We start from the raw sequence: 13,792 nt of genomic DNA on the forward strand, positions 1-13,792 counted from the left end.
AATACCACGTGGTCATTCACAAACCTGCACACTTTGACAGGAGACGAATCTAGGTGACCTTCAATATTGCAATCATGATGAGCGAGATAAATATAACATAGTGGCGGCGCCACGCATGATCCTATACAAATACCATTTATTTGTATATTGTGCAGGATCATGCCTGGCGCCGCCACTGAGTAATATTTATCTAGCTAATCATGATTGAAATATTCAAGGTCCCCTAGATGCGTCTCTCGTTGTCAAAGTGTGCAAGTTTGTGGACGACTACCTGGTACTTATTGATTGCACTGATCATGCTTTTGAGCCTGCTGCTTGGGAGACTTGGAGATCTTTAAGAGCTGCAGCCTCTAGAACTAACAAATGAGGTCCCCACTGATGATTCTTTGCGCTTTCTTGATCTCAGGCAGTGCCTTACAAATAAACAGGTGGGCTAGTGCTTTGAACCGAGAAGTAAGAAGTAACTCTTGCCCTTTAACTCTGCACATTCAAAGCTTGTTAAACGAGGTATTGTAAAGATTTGCCTCGTTAACAGCCTCAATAAATCTTGCTCACATTAAATGCAAGATAGTCTTGCTGCACAGGTTGATCGCCTTTCTTGGGTTGGCTACCCTTTGGCCTTAATTTCAGCCATAGCGGAACAGCTTCTGAAGGGCACAAAACGTGATGAGCGCACTCAGTCAAGGAACCAGCCGGTTGAAAGACTGGTTCGCAGTGCTACCGTATGTGCATGATGTCTCCGATAGGCTAAAGAAAGATTTGGCAACCTCCAGGAATCCCAGTCTTTTTCTCAGCCCCGGAAAAGCTGGCAAAGCTCTGTAAGCGTGTAAACGCGCCTAAATCATGTCAGAGTTCTTGCTCTGTCGGGCACAGAAAACGTTTTGCGATATGTGTAACGAATGTGGTTTACCATATTCCTGTTTTGAGGCAGTAAATATGTTGGATGGACAGGCAGGTGCCTAAATGATCGTTTAAAAGTGCACTATAACGTCCATAACACTGTTCAAGGCCACTTGGGCATTCATTGCCGGGACTGCCGCTGCATGCCCCTCTTTGAAGATACGCAAGTTCTAGCGAAACACAGCTCACCCGGTACATTATTGATGCTTATTTCACCAGAAAAATGGGTAGTGTGTGCGTTAGTGCCCCGTCTATCACGCTGACCCCTAGTGAAGTCTTGTATCTCCACAGATAGAAATTGTGATTTTTTTTTTTAGTGACCATGTTCTTAGTACAATGACTTGCTGTTAGAACACCCCTTGTGACTGCCTTTCATTTTCTGCGCATGGCCCTTCTTGTGTATAAACACACGATGTGGCAACGCAATAAAATATTGTTGGAAGTCAGCGCACTGTATGTCATCTCTCGCAGTCCTTGTCCTTCACACTGTACGTCATTTTTATACTGAACAGTGAATATTAACTGATTCAAAATTAGAAAAAATATAGTACACATCTGAGCTGCAAGAATGCAATTGATACAGCAAATGACGTTTAGCTTTCCAAAAGAAAGAAAATGTTTACGTTTCACCACGAGGTGCAGGGACTCCATTCTCTGAGCATCTTGACCAATAAATGCAGCGCATGGCATTGCTGGAATCCTGCATCCTGCATTAGCAAAATAAGAAGAGAATCATGAGAGTTCAGTCTCTGCAATTACACATGTGCACTGTGGAAAATTTGATAAGGCAACAAGCTTCTGAAAGTAACAAACTTAATTAATGTGACTGGGAACAATGAACAGCTCAGGCGACTGGGCAAGACAGGTGAAAGGTAGGAGAAATTTCTATTTTGCAAATTTATGAATTGCATTTACTGTGAACACTAAACCACTATGTCACTGTGAATACAAGGCACATACAGCAGCAAAAGCAAATAAATTTACAGTAGCCTTTTCACCATAGAAAATAAGAGTGAATAAAATTTAAGGACACTACCAATGACATCTCCCAACAACAGATATTTGTCCAAGAGTGTGCATGTGACCTTAATATAAAAGTGACATGAAATGTGGAATATATCTCTGCATTACACTTTATAAGTACTGCAGCTGAGAACCTTACGGGATATGGCATATTAAGACTGACATGCACAAGACATTAAAAAATGGCTGTTTTTACACAACATTATTACACTAGGAGACAAAGAGTAATTTTACAGAGAGTGCACACAAAATGAAAATGAGGGAACCCCCACTGGCGTTATCATTTGCCCTGCAATACATGCATCCAGCCCAACAATCTCCAACTCCCCAATGCAGTGTATTAGACCCTTTCTGTATCCTCAAATTTATTGTGTATTTCTTATTTACTAATTTAGTAAGAATTGACAGTTCGGCATACTTTCCTTGAAAATTTAGCATGTGTTAACTATTTTTTTAGAGCAGGCCCCTTTCTTTCAATAGGTTAGCTTGGCAAACGGTGACAAGTAGTATTCTCAAAGATCATAAGTTTAAATAAACTTATGATCCTTCGTCATGCTCCCACTTTCTACTTCATGCTCTAAACTGTGATACCCCTCCTAGGCAGTTTATGTTATTCTGTGAATACATACATGGTCCCCCTTTGTGTAGCATCTCAACGAGAGCCTGAAATTTCTTGTCTCCTAAAAAAATCATCTTTACCGCCCAAAATATATTGCACGGTTACCCTTCACTTGGGGGGTGGGGAGGGATTGTATATAAGTGTTCACATATTCAATGAACCTCAGAGCCACAACCATTTCTCATCCTGTGTTGCCACTACCCGCATGAGTCGCAATGGTTGTAATTGGCTACCCGCCCTCCCCCGCCTAAAAGTACATTTTGCCACATGGAAAATGACCACAGCATTGCATTTGATTGAATGAGTCCTCCTGTGCATGTTTTTTTTTCTCGTCTTGTAATGGCTAGGTTCAACATGGTCAAGTCTGAAAACTGCCAAGCCCCAACCAATACTTTGTGTAGTTTCAAAATTATGAAGCATTCATTTTTCAAGACTTCTCCCAAATTAAGCATGAGGCAGATTTTCCTGATGCAAATGAGGAAAGGTTGTGCTTAGTGACAATGATAGGCCTGCTATATCCTGCAAAACTGTATGAAATGACATATGCTTGCAATTTTCATGAGCAGCTAGCTCAGTACAAGAAATAGGTGCAATGCCTGCGGAAATGTTTTTTAACACCCATGAGAGGTCCTAGTTTCTTGTAATTTCTTCAAATCCCTTGCAGTCTAGATTGCAATCCGGCGCATGTTAATATTGTATTTGAAATAAAAACAGCTCAAATATTAAGGTTTTGAGAATTATACGGGATTAAATTAAAGGTAGACAAGTAATGCAACGAGCAAATAACAAGCTCATTGCATAGAGTAAGGAAATATTCTTTTCCTGCAAAAACATTGGTAGCAGGAAGGTCATACGAAATTAGCACTGAATGCACAATGAAGAATATCATGCTGGAATGCCCCCACCTGTGAATATTCTTGCACAAAGAAAATCCTCTTTATAAAAGGCCATCAAGAAAATGCAAGTGTATGCTTTGGATCAACAGTCATACCTGCCGTATGCACTACAATCGGCAATATTTAAAAACACACAAAACTGCATATGATATCAAGCTTAGGCCGCCAAAGAGCCTCAGAGTTTTAAATTATAACTTGACTTACTATATTAAACTACACACCTATATCTACTTACAATGTAGTCTTCCCAACTGCTTCCTAGAAGACATCAACCACCTGCCTGAAGGCGAACGCAAGCGGCTTGCTCTTAATGGAGGGCACCAAGGCTGGGCATTGTGAAATTGATGCTATCATCTGCATGACCTGCGAGAAACAACACTCTAAGATAAACAAATGCTATTAGAATGAAAGACAAGATCACTGGTAATGAGCCTCGTTTTGGTTTGCACGAGAAAAGCAAAAAATATGGACTTTGCGCTGCTTACTAAAAAAGAAGCAAGCTTCCTTCCAGATGTTGCAGTCATGCATTAAGATTGTCACACAGCTGCATGTTTGTATGCTCATATGCTGCTGTCGCTACTGTGCCAGCATGCTTTGCATAGCTTATTATTTCAAGTTATATTGATTATTGTGTTTTCTTGCCAATTTTTGGCAAATAGCACCAGCAAAGAAGTAGCTCACTTACACACACACACTCCCTTGTGAGGAGCGAATTCACACACGCACGCATGCATGCATGCACGCGCGCACACACACACACACACGCACAAGCCTCTACCACATAAGCAGCTTCCCACGCTTGACACACTGCATTTTTTATCCTTTGACACTCCTACTGCTAAGGCATAAAAAGCCTTCGTGTGACCCACCCTAAACTCCAAAACCTACACTTCCAGCTTAAACACTTTCTCGAGATCCAGGACAAGCCTTCCAGCTTCCCTAGTGCTCCAAACTGTAGTTACGAATTTCAATAGGGCTATAGGCGACAGCTCTCGAAGAGCATGCAAACTAACCGGAGAGACCTAAAGCTTGCATATGATACCTCTAAAGCGCAACAACAACACTTCAAATTTTCAAAATTCATTAAAGCTCCTGAAGACAATTGCTATATACGTAGGACGGGGGGTCTTGAATAACCTGCTGTTCACAATTTCAGCGGTTGTATGCATCAACGGAAATATGGGCTAATGGGAAATTCACGTCTTTAAGATCAGAATTAGTGTAATGGCGAAACACACTACCATATTTCTTAATCATTTATTTGTGCTCTGGATGTAACGTTTCTTTTAGGATAACAATCAAGGATATCGATTCATCAGGGCAGAGGCGGGAAAAAGGAGGAAGCGTATACCTGACGCCTTCCCACTGATCCTCCTGAGAAACAGCGCCTCATACAGCAGTTGTCCAGGTTGGCTTGAAACCAAACTCGGCTTTCAGGCCGCAACACTCGCTGCACCAAATTGGAAGAGCTTTATTGCGAGTAAAACTCTACCGGCCTTATGCAATACATACGCACGCACACAAAACGCACTCGCGCGCACACAAATATACACACTCTCAAAGCGCAGACACAAAGGCACGCACGCGCACATTGATAAACACAAACAATCACACATACATGCAGGCAGACACGCTAACACGTGCACGCACACACAGTGACCCACACAGAAACACGCTCACAAAACACGTACGCACTAGACACACGCAAGCACGCCGGCCCATACAAACCGGCATGTATGCGCGCGCAAGACGCACGCATGCACACACACACACACACACACACACACACACACACAAAGCGAGCCGAAAACATGTTAAAGGCGCCCGGCAAGCAGCAACAGCAGCACGCGACCGCATCAGGGAGAACCAATACCGCGCCAGTTCTTTCGAAAGGTTGCAAAGTCAGTCGTCCTTTCTCTACGCGACGCAAAAGTGGTCGACGACATTTAACTTAAGTGCGAGCGACCGTATTACAAGAAGCCGCGCTGAACGCACAAAAGAAGCCCATCTATGAACGTTGAAGCGCTGAGAAAAGCGTAACTATGCAGGCGCATCACGCCCGATGTAAGACGGGGCGCGATCGAGGTAGTTAACTTGCCCTACTAGGAGTGCAGCTGCTCTTGCTCTTACATTAGTGAATTATGCTACGAGATCACAGTAAGATACTTCTAGAGCGAACAAAAACACGTAACAAACCAAAGAAATACCAAATAAATGGGCACTTGCCTGAACATTTCCATTATGGCAGTACTACCGACCGCCGACACAGGGCACGTTGCAACTGCTCGTCTCAGCGTCCGTGGATCCATCTTCCAGTGCGTACGAACGCTTTGCTTTGAAGTGGAGCACGAGTAATACACAAAGCACGGGCCACACCTTTTTCTACACCGCGCACAAAACTAATCACACGTTTAAAATTATGTCGCACAGCGCGAGACGCGAACGCATTCACGTAGCTAAAGAATGCAATAATGGCGTAGCTTCCGCCTTCCCATCGTGCCGGGCGCCGAAGTGACTGTACAGCGTCGTCGCGTCACTTCCGGTCACTTTTCATTGGGCAGGGGGCGGGCGCGCAAATTGAACGTTTATTCTGGCTGGTTTGCTTGCTCGAATGGCTGCCTGTTAGCTGCTGCTTCGTTGTGGTCTCCAACAAGAGCGGTGAGGCGGGTAGTTGCTACTACGGTTCGTGCCGAGCATTTTTTTTTGGGGGGGGGGCGCAGTCTGCGCTGCATGACTGAGGGTACAGTACACAAATCGGGACCGTGAGCGAGACGATCGGCGCTCTTCCGCTGGTGCGATTATATTATTCGCTGCGTCCAAACGCAGCAACCTTGCGAGGTCACAGCGTAGTTACAGCGATATCCTGGCTCGATAAAGACCCTCACATCTTTGTCGTGCGACAGCGACACGTAAGCATTCATAAGGCGACTGAAGAATGCGTTTGTAAGAGCGTATGCTGTGGATAAGCAATTACAGCTTTGACGACACCAGCCCCTAATATATAGGCTGAGCCTTACAAACTGTGTCCGAGGATGCGCTTAGAAGGCAGACCAGTAGCTTAGTAAAACTCTGAATAACTTAGGCAAGGTACGTGGAGATTCGAATTTGAGTACTTCCAGTGTGATCTCGCCGCTATAAATGTCTTCGTTATGGCTTCACCAAGCAAATTGTACGTTGATGCCATTGTACATCAGAGGCTCGTCTAATAGCACGTCCCTGTTTGTTCAGCAATGTATCCAGACAGCTTCTTTAATTTCGCCACTTCTTGTTCGGCTTTTAGGGCACCGAAATATTCGTGCAGAATTGTGCAAGTTGCTCGCGCGTTTTCATTCTGCTACTGCAGTTAGTCTTAGAAGTGTTTAATTGCATGATAATAAATTTGTGAGCACAAAATATAGTGATAATTAAATTGTAAGTGAAAGTGCGTACATTTTCTTGATGATACATTTTGGAGTGGCCGTCATGCCAGTAACATCAGAATCCTAGAAAAAGATCGACAGTCACTTAGGAATGCGAAAACTTAATCACTTCATGGATGTACACTTGCAATTATCACGTGACCGTGATACGTCATACATTGTCACGTGTCTTCACAATTCTACCTTCATCTGCCGTAATCCACCTTGCTACAGTTTGTACGAACCTTAACCGAATTTATTCCACCCTAATTCACATTATTTACCCATAATTGCTCATAATTAACGTTGTTCTATTTACTACCTTCTGTATCACTACTGACGTCATACAAGACGCTGATGACGTCACATTTTATTGCTTTGTATAATAAAGCAATAAAATGTGACGTCATCAGCGTCTTGTACGACGTCAGTAGTGATACAGAAGGCAATAAATAGAACAACGTTAATTATGAGCAATTATGGGTAAATAATGCAATAATGCCGCAATTTCACCCCTTCTTTCTGTTGTGTCTACTAGGCCTTGAAAGTATGTATAGTATACTTTCAAGGCCTAGTAGACACAACAGAAAGAAGGGGTGAAAGTATACAATATTTGCAGTGTAGGGCAAGAATAGAAAATTAAACTGTAAGACACTTTGAACAGCGATGCTGAATTAGTGGTGTCACAAATTGAGACTGTGGAGGCGGGAAGGCGGTTCCATTCAGTGGCTGTTCTTGGCAAAAAGGAAGAATGTCACATCAATTTTGTGTTGATGGTCGATGCGAGACGAGATACAACTTGGTGTGGTGAAATATTTTCTTTAAGAGAAGGGTTAAAGTACCATATTGTATGAAAAATACACAGACGAAGGTACCTACGACGTAACCAAAGGTCAGGTTGACCTAGTGTTCTTTTCATGGACGTGACGCTAAAATGACGTGAATAATTTGAGAGAATAAAAGGGCGGCGCGGTTCTGAATGCTTTCTGAATGCTTTCAAGGGAAATGACAAGATTGATATGAGCAGGGTCCCGTATGGATTGTTGTTGCGGAGAACGCCATCTTTCCTACCTGAAAGGCCATAAAATGCTTTATCATTAAAAATGCAATACCTACACACATTGCTCAATGCATGGACGTGTACACGTTACTTAGATTTATGCATCAATGCGTTCAACACCCTTCAGTCGTCGATTTACCACCCTTCTTCTAGCAAAGTCGCACCTATGTGTAGTGTACACCCTTGTGATAGGGTGTTTTGACCGAAAAGGGTGCTAAAAGGGTGTGGCCAGGGGTGTAAATGCAGAAAGCACCCCTCTTAACACCCATAAGGGCGTAAAAATGTTTAGTGTGTAGAACACAGGCGTCGGTGTCAGTATCAGATGTAGAGGTCTCGTCTTCGAATGGGTAGCGAGAGATGCAATCTGCGTCCTGGTGTTGGCGTCCCCACTTGTAAGTGACTGTGTAGGAATATTCTTGTAGTCGGAGTGCCCAACGACCGAGCCGGCCAGTAGGGTCCTTGAGCGACGAAAGCCAACAGAGCGCATGATGGCCGGTGATTACTGAGAAGGGCTTACCATATAAATATGGGCGAAACTTTGAAACAGCCCAAACGAGAGCAAGACATTCACGCTCGGTAATCGAATAATTGCGCTCTGCAGTTGTCAGGAGCCGGTTAGCGTAGGCTAAAACGCGGTCGTGTCCGTCTTGGCATTGCGATAAGACCCATAACCACTGGCATCGGTTCGGACCTCTGTAAGTGCGGACGGGTCAAAGTGGGCCAAGACCTGTGGATTGGTGAGAATTGTTATAAGGTCTGAAAATGAGGCAGCCTGAGGAGAACCCCACGTAAAAGGCACGTCTTTCTTCAGAAATTCAGTGAGTGGTCGAGCGATTGCTGCGAAATCTTTCACGAAGTGTCGGAAATAAGAACAGAGCCCCACAAAACTCCGGACGTCTTTGACAGACTGAGGTACAGCAAAAACCGTTACTGCTCGAACCTTCTCCGGGTCGGGTTGCACTACGGAAGCATCAACGAGATGGCCTAGCACTGTAATCTGTCGGCGCCCGAAGTGGCGCTTCGATGAGTTTAATTGGAGCCCAGACTTGAGGAAGTCGTCAACGATAGCTGCGACGCGCTCAATGTGCATCTCAGATGTAGGAGAAAACACAAGGACGTCATCGAGGTAACAAAGGCAAGTTGACTATTTGAAACCTTGAAGCAGAGAGTCGGACTTTTTGTCGAGTGACGGCGTTGAGGCGACGGTGGATTCGAACGTGGCGGGGACATTGCATAAACCGAACGGCATAAACTTGAATTGGTAGAGGCCATCTGTAGTGCCGAAAGCGGTCTTTTCTTGGTCTTGCTCATCGACAAAAATCTGCCAATAACTAGAGTGAAGGTCGATGGTCGAAAAGTATTTGGCACCATGCAGACAATCAAGAGTGTCGTCGATTCGTGGTAAAAGATAAACGTACGCTTTAGTATTTTGGTTTAGGTGTGGCAATCAACAAAAATGTCATGTGCCATCTTTTTGTCGAGCACGACCGGCGACGCTCAAGGACTCGACGAGGGCTCAACAATGCCTATGGCGAGCATCTTGTTTACTTCCTGCTGAATAACTCGCCGCTCTGCCGTGGACACGTGTTACGGTCGGCGGTGAATGGGAACAGCATCACCAGTGTTTATGCGATGCTTAACAAGGGACGCCTGACCAAGTGGTCGATTGTCAGTGTCAAATATTTTGCGGTAGGAAAGCAAAAGGCGATATAGGGCGGCTGCTTGGTCAGGTGCGAGGTCCGATGCGACCATGCGACGTAATGGGCTGTCGAGGTTCTAGGCATGCTGCCAGTAATAAGGAGGATCTGGAGACGCGTCGGTTGCAAAAGCAGTGGCGTGGTCGTCTGTCACTGACTGGAGCGTGGTCACCGCTATGCCTTCAGGTAACACTTGCTTCGTCAAGCCAAGACTGATAACTGGGAGACACACCCATTAGCGGCAAGCGTTCCGACGGCGTGCGGAACAGAGATGTCGCGCGCAGACAGGACATCACGAATAGGTGCGACGACATAGTCGCCATCAGGCATGGTTGCAGTTGAGGCCAAGTCGACGAAGGTTAGCGATTTTTGAGGTAAGCGAACAAACGCTGTAGTGCAGAGGGTGTTCAGTTGTTCGGGGCGAACGTATGAAAGAGGAGGAAGCTTGAGGCTCAGCATACCGTTAGAACAGTCGATGAGGGCATAATGCGTAGTCAGAAAATCGAGCCCCAAGATTAGGTCACGAGGGCAACTGGTCAGCACGGTGGACAGAACTCGAACTTGGCGGCCAGCATTTCCTATGCGAACAGTGCACATACCCCTGACGGCAACAATGCCGCCATTGGCGACGCGTACAGCTCGAGGGATGGCAGGCGTAAGAACTTTTTTGAGTTAGCGCTCATTATGGATACTCGGGATCCAGTATCAATAATGCCGTCAACGGAACCCATCTACGTCTAATTCTATTAGGTTCGTGTTGGTGAAGAATGTCAACGGAGGATTCGGACAGGACGAACGTGATGCAGCACTACCTCCAAGAGCGGCATGGCCTAGTTTTCCGTCCGTCGGTTTGGCGAGGAAAGGTGGCGCGGTTGGGGTGACGGGGAGTGACGGCGTTGAGGCGACGGCGATCGCACGGAGGAGCGGCTATGAGGGACATCAGAAGGAGGGTACAGACGGCGAGGTGAATAACGGCGAGCGTCGGCGTATGGTCGAGGAGCAGGGAATGAGCTCCAGTACTGCGGCACCCCGGTGTTGCGGCAGTGGCGGGGCACATGAACGCAGCGGTGCAAGGGGAAGCAGTTCGGTTTGTCGTCTGGGGTTCGCCATAAGCAGGATTGCGTGGTCGGGGAGCGAAATACTGGTCATTACAGGTTGTGGACATAGGAATGGGTGCCGAATCAGGCCGGCAGAGAGCAGGCGTTAGGGATGCCAAGGTTTCAAGTTTATTGGTGCACAACGGCTTGCATAACGGAAATAGTGGGGGCCGCTTGGTGAAAGGTACCGTCAGAGGGTCGTGGATGAAGGGGGGCCGGACACGCCGCTTCAATCTCACCGCGAACGATACATGTGACGTTCTCTTGAAATTGTCGTGTTGCGGCAAGAGCGGAGCAAGAAGACGTGGCACGGGTATTAGGGAGCCGGGAAAACTGTGGGACGACGCGGCGCTTTTGGCGACGTCGAAGCGGCGGCATTCTTTGACGATGTTGTTGACGGTAGAAACGTCGTTATAGACGAGCAAAGTGAAGGCGTCGTCCGCGATGCCTTTTAGGATATGGGCCACCTTGTCAACCTCGGTCATCTGCTCGTCGACTTTCCGAGAAAGCGCGAGCACTTTCTGTATGTAGGAGACAAACGATTCGGTCGACGACTGGACAAGGGTGGCAAGCTCTTTTCCCGCAGCCTGTTGGCGATCTCACAGGTTGCTAATTATGTCACGAAGCCGCTCTTTGAAAATGTCCCAGCTGGAGAGCTCGACCTCATGGGTGCGAAACCAGACACGCGGTGTCCCATCCAGATAAAAGATCACATTGGGAAGCATGATGGTAGTTTCCCAGTGGTTTCTTTGGAGAACACACTCATAGATGCTGAGCCAGTCGTCGACGTAAACGTAATTTCGGGGGGAGAATGTCCCAGAATCACGGAGACTGGAAACCATAACTTATGTTGTGGTTGGCGCCGCAGGTGTAGGTGACGACGGGGTGGTTCCATTGGAAGCCATGGCTGAGAAGACGACGGTGCGGCCGCTTCGGAGCTCCGTGGGGAGGACGGGGAACATTCCACCTTTCCCACAATGTTACGCGAAGGACAGGTCAGTAAGAAGAGCAACTATTTACATGGTATATTTACAACAGCGGTTGCAGTACTGACCGGTTAGATTCACCGCGCGAGCCCAGTTCATTCTTCCTCCGCTCTTTCTCGAGTGATAGCGCCCATGCGCGTATATATATATATATATATATATATATATATATATATATATATATATATATGAGATGGTCGAAACACTCAATTGCGTTAGTGCACTTCGCGTTGCTGGCTAAACCACGTCAGTCTCTATGTTACACTGTCAGGACCATTGGCAACCACCCTTTGCTCTAAGGTACGCAAATTTACCTCTGCGGGGCCAGCTCGAAGTGAGTGAGCGATGCGCGAAGCTATTTAAATGCCCGTTCGGCAATAGTGTTGTGAGGTGGCACTACGCCTCCGCACCCTGATCTTTCTCTTTTCCCATCTCCAATTGTCCTAGAGCCTCTAGAATTGGCAGCGCCTAGTGCTCGTGCATCGGCACTGCGCTGAGGGAGGTTTGTGAGGGAAACCTCACCGAATAGCGCGCGCCATCTTCCGACTAGTGTTGCGTATTCCAGGGTAGCGTATCGTACTGCTGCCGAGTTGTAGCGGCACCTGCCTATCGATGCTCGACCGATGTTACTTATTGGGTAGCGTGTCGTTGTCGGCGGGCTACAGGCATCCGGTAGATCATGGCGACCAAGTAAGGGCGAGACAATTTTCTAGTGCGAAACTTGCACAGTTTATTCAAAGGTAGATGAAAGAAAATGAGAAGAGCATGAAGTACATTTCGGAGCCCCTTAAATAGGCTCTCTACAATCGTGAGCGGGATATTGCTTCCATCGACGTCATGTGACCGGCAAAGAATGAGTGCCCCTCCTCCTCTGGTTATATCGAGCCTGCTGAAAGGAAGAGGTCGTCCCGCCTCCTGGAATTGTAGACGCCTGTCCGCCTCTTCTGCGCGTTGCAGGTTCGTGAAAGTTGTCCTCTAGGTCCAATTCGAGAAAAGGGTCTCTCTAAACTCGCACACTCACACACACATGCACACACAAAAGAGGCCTGAGCACTGCGGGGCTTCCGGCAGACAGGCAGACACTCGAAATGGTCATGGTGAATTAGAAAGTCACGCTTCATTACGACGAGGCAGGTTGAGGTGGTCGGTTGAAATTCCTTTCAACACGTGGTGCCAGACGCCAACCCTAACACTAGGCACGCCCGACGCGCGGGGAAACAGCCCACGTGAGAGGAGGCGAGCGAGATGGACGCCGAGTGAGCCGCTCCTTATTCCCGGCCAGCGTTTGCGCCTCCTCCACTGGTTTCTTTTCGAAGGCGCTGACGGAACAGCGTGTCCTGCCCGCAGTGAGCGAAGTTGTTTTTGCGCGGATGCGTTTGGTGCAGCCGCTCAACGTGACTGACAGCAAATGCTAGGGACGGAGGTTCGCATGAGGGGCACTCGTGTTCCTCCGATGGAGCAACCGCTTTTAAGTGTCAGCGGCGCGAGCACCCAAGGGAGCGTGACATCGAGACTTAAGCCATGGAGAAAGAAATTTCAACACGAGCGGACACTCCCGTAGAGCCCAGCGGCCGAATTGACTGTAGCGCAATAAGCGGATGGTATTGACATTTCCCGGTTTCGGTTCTGGGCGCGCGCCTTTTGAACGCCAATTCGTACACGAGACGCCGGCTTCGCTGATCGGCGCTGCATTTATTTTTTCGCTTCTATCGCGGCCTTGGCGCGGAATCGCTTTATTATTTAGCAAAAATGATTGCGAATAATCTTTACAAGCCTCAACCGAATTTGTGTCACGTGTAATTTCATAAAGAAAACGCAAGACGTCTTTTGAAATGATGAAATGATTATTTTGCTCTATATAAATGCTCGTTCCGCGCTTCTTGTTAATTCATCCAAAATTGTAGCACCAGGTAAAAAGCCGTCGTTGTCGTACGAAGCTCCACCGGATGCCATCAGCTGAAACAAAGTAAATTACAAGCATGTATCATTTTGGTATATTGACCTAACAGGAATACTGCGTGTTGAAGCGAAACGTGCGTAAGTCGTGAATGAGCGGCATTACAGATAAATTAACTTCTACATACATTTCGTTGGAAATAGACTCCTCCCAAACAAT

At 46.7% G+C, this 13,792-nt stretch overlaps 1 long non-coding RNA gene across 1 annotated transcript; it reads right to left on the minus strand.

The window, feature by feature from the left end:
* Positions 1 to 951: 951 nt before the first annotated feature.
* Positions 952 to 5,235, minus strand: LOC129382627 (uncharacterized). The gene is made up of 3 exons (XR_008610670.2): positions 4,790 to 5,235; positions 3,674 to 3,801; positions 952 to 1,607 (listed from the first exon to the last, which is right to left on the minus strand). It is a non-coding gene; the product is annotated as an uncharacterized lncRNA (long non-coding RNA).
* Positions 5,236 to 13,792: the final 8,557 nt, after the last annotated feature.

The sequence above is a fragment of the Dermacentor andersoni genome, chromosome 3, assembly GCF_023375885.2.
Source record: "Dermacentor andersoni chromosome 3, qqDerAnde1_hic_scaffold, whole genome shotgun sequence".
Classification (NCBI taxonomy): Eukaryota; Metazoa; Arthropoda; class Arachnida; order Ixodida; family Ixodidae; genus Dermacentor; species Dermacentor andersoni.